Raw genomic sequence first — 3,767 nt, 5'->3', positions numbered from 1 at the left:
AGCCTGAGAGGGAAGCTTTCCACTCCATTTCATCCACACGCTGGCAAGCACAACGTCTCCGATCGGGATCTATGTCAAGACATTGACACTCCTTTCGTATTTGTTCTTATTTTCCAATTCATTTACTGCGTTCATCTTTCTTTAATCTTTCATTCACAACCTGTAACAAACGTTGATCTTTAGATTTAAATATCATTATCGTATTCATCGTCATTTCTCTGGTCTTTTTCAGACATTCATCATCCATTTTCTCCATCATGTGTAACTAATCCCCTGAGTAAAGAGGAAGGATTAAGCGAGTGAGTTAATCCTTGTTAAGGATATCATGCGAATGAATGTACGGAAAAGATCAGAGAAATGACGATCAACTACTTACCCTCTCGGGCAGTTGGTTGTTGTTGATTCTGCTCATAGACAAATAAACAAGTGTTGCTACAGCTTCACACTAGGCAAATAGGATTTTCTCACAATACTCACGCAACGCACACCTCTCGGTGGTTTGTTACATGCTTCATATGTCTATGCCGCATGATTAAGTATGTGATACTCTAGCAATCTTACATAGTAGTGCAATGAAAGTAAAGGATGCTAAGTAAATGAAGATGGAGATGGAATCGACGGAAATATAAAAATGCATTGATCACAAAATGTATTAATCTCTTAAGCCACAGTGTAATACAATATAAGGATAGAAGAGAAATGGAAGGCCAGATAGAAGCAATATCTTGCTTCCATCAAATGTGTGTCAAGGCTACCGGTGGTGCCGTGGATGAGCGGTGGAGTGGATTCTCTCGAGATCTAACTTCGGCGAAGGCTCCAGTCATCACTCGGAATGGTTGAAGGGATGAAGAACTCTCAAGACTATCTTCTCATGCTTTGGTCTGGATCACAAGGATCCACCCGAAGGTAGCCTTCAGGTAGACAACCTTGGATGATTTGAAGTTGTGCTCTAAGGCTTCTATTTATAGGTCTTGATCGCCGATAGCATTTATGGACCTGCTCTGAATCTGACACCGCGGCTCGCTGGCCCTTTTCTGAATCTCTGGTACTCGTGGCGTGGTAGGTGAAATGTCAACATCATCTTTTTTATGATCCCAGTGTATGCGTTCATGTTGCATTCCACCAACCTTGTGATTGCCCTTCTATTATGGTTATTCTGTAGCTGCAACTTTCCTGTGTTGACCGCATTCACTCAATAGCTGCAACACCCATACGACTGACGCATGCGATCGTATTTGCTACAAAAATAAATAGTTGAATGTATAATAATGCATAAAAGTGGGTTAGCCGAGATTCTTAATGTTGATCGATGCAAGCTCGTTTTCTCATGAATCCTTAGTATAATCGCCGCATATTCTACTTAACAGCCCTCATAATTCTAAATAAATGCTTACAATGACATACATTTCTGCCCGTCATCAATTAACTATCCCCTCTTGTATGAATTTAGTAGAAAATTAATCAACTAGAAACAAGAATGATAATTAAGCACATGACATAAGAAATTTTAACGTGAAAAAAACCTCCTCAAAGTGAGGAATAAAAAACCATGACCTAAAATCAAACTCTCTAATATGATGATGAGTTATTGAATTTTCTCTAGTCATAACTCAAGGCATACACAATAGATATCTCAATATTAATAAATCTCGACAACAAATAACAAAAATAAAAGAGAATAAATTATAAAGATCTCACTTGAAGTGACAACAAAATATTACCCATTGTAATACGCTTGTAGGGAGTTCTAAAAGAAATCATCTCTGTCTATATTGAAGACCCTCATGTCAAAAAAACACTATGAAAATTTCGATTGGCCTACAAATCGACCTTGAAAACACTGAAAAATGTTATTGGACTTTCTTTTCTTTTTTCTTTTCATCTCTTTCTATCTTGCCTGTCACTCTCTTCTTTGGATTTGTGTGTCATGTTGCGCCGATTAGGCCTTAGATGTTGGCTTTCCACAAACATGCGTAAAATAAACCCATCATGTTCAAATCCAATTTTGTTGGACTACAGAAAATTATTAGTCCTTGCACATTGACTTTCTTTACTCCATTATGTTGGATGTAGATGCAAAGCCACTTTAACTTTTGGATATGTCACAATATGTCCTTGTATAACGACCTTACTCCCTAGGACTCAAGCTTGATCGTTACTATAAGCATGCATGCATGAAATTCAAAATGACACCTTTTCATAGCTTAATAAAAAAAATCTCATGAATGATGTAAATTAAATAATTTCATTAAAACTAAATAGTAAAGTTCCAAGTCACTAGGTACCTACAACAAAGTCATAGAACCAATCTAGAAAACTTCCTTAAAAGTCAAAAATACAAATAAAAAAACTGTGAGTTTTAAATTTCAAGACAAGAAACTAAAATATAGGAAAAATCTTAAAAACATGAGCAGAAGCATATGACTGGTCCCAGTAACTCGATCACAGATTCCACTTGTCATTCGTCGAGCGTCCTTACCCTTACCTAAAAAATAAAACATAGAAAGAATGAGCTTACTAAAGTGGTGGCTTGGTTCGAAGTCAGTTCCATAGCTCGATTTATTTGTCCAATCTGAACATACATCAAACCAAAGTACAATAACAAGGGTTTAAACAGTTACCCTTAATCCAAAAGGGCCCAAGTTACTAAAAACTTACCAAAATTTGCCAAAGCCAAAACCTTGCAACCCCGCACAACACATTTCCAATCTTCAAACTCCGCTATAACCTGAATCCATGGCCCAAACATAATGGGTTTTTATCAAAACTAACACAAAATCAAACGGTAATTAAGATTTCACAAATAAACCCATAAAATTATCAAACCTTATCCAAAACAAGGATTTTGGCCAAGATTGACATCTGAACAACGCAGGTGGGCTGAACGGCGGTTGAACAACGGCTTAAAAAAATCGACGGTTGGAGCGACTAAGGTCGAGGGAAGGGGGCGAGTGGCAGAATGGTCGGTCACTGGCAGAAGTGATGGAAGTAGTTAGGGGTGTTCATCTACAGATCTGGGTAGGGCTAAAGACTCGCAAAAGGCGTGCACTGTTAAGCTGACGGCGAGGGAGAGGCGCTCGAGTGTGGTGGTGCAAACGGAGGTGAGGGGAGAACAAAGAGTGGCGGGCAAGGACGGCGGTTCGAACGCGAAGGCTGATGGCGGCTAGGGCTCTTGGACACACGCAAGAAGGAAAAAAGAATTCCAGGGGGGGTGCTCACATGAGTGGGATGGTGATCGAGGAGAGAAAGAGTTTTAATTTTAAAAAAATAAAAGAAAAGGATTGTCTTAATAAAAGAAATAAAATAGAATAAAACTTTGTTTTATTTTATTCCATTATATTTTATCCTTTCCTTCAATACACAAATATACATTTATTTAAAATCCTTTCCTCTTCCTTTTCAAAACCCAAATTTCAAAAAAAAAAAATCTCCCAATATAACTTCATTTTTTTTTTTACATTAACTTAAAATCAAATTAATTCAACATAAAACCCAAATTTTCCATTAAACGAACTAAATTTCAACATTAAGAAAAAATTCCTTAATTATTACAAAAATGCTAAATTTAATTTACAAACGCACAGGATGTTATATTCTTCCCTCCTTGAAGGACTTTCGTCCTCGAAAGTTCATTCCTAAAAAATCTCTGGGTATTGAGCTCTCATCTCACCCTCTCGCTCCCATGTAGCTTCCTTGAACTAGTGATTCTGCCATAGAACTTTCACAAGTGTTATCTCCCTGTTGCGTAATGTCTTCACCTCCCTAAT

At 37.5% G+C, this 3,767-nt stretch overlaps 1 long non-coding RNA gene across 1 annotated transcript; it reads right to left on the bottom strand.

Moving 5' to 3' along the window:
* Positions 1-2,368: 2,368 nt before the first annotated feature.
* Positions 2,369-3,216, bottom strand: LOC120092607. Its single transcript, XR_005486101.1, has 3 exons — positions 2,827-3,216; positions 2,659-2,728; positions 2,369-2,485 (listed from the first exon to the last, which is right to left on the bottom strand). It is a non-coding gene; the product is annotated as an uncharacterized LOC120092607 (long non-coding RNA).
* Between the last annotated feature and the right edge of the window lie 551 nt (positions 3,217-3,767).

This window comes from Benincasa hispida, chromosome 1 (genome assembly GCF_009727055.1).
Source record: "Benincasa hispida cultivar B227 chromosome 1, ASM972705v1, whole genome shotgun sequence".
NCBI lineage: Eukaryota > Viridiplantae > Streptophyta > Magnoliopsida > Cucurbitales > Cucurbitaceae > Benincasa > Benincasa hispida.
Note: the sequence above shows the minus strand (reverse complement) of the source record. Positions and strands in the feature narration are given on the sequence as shown.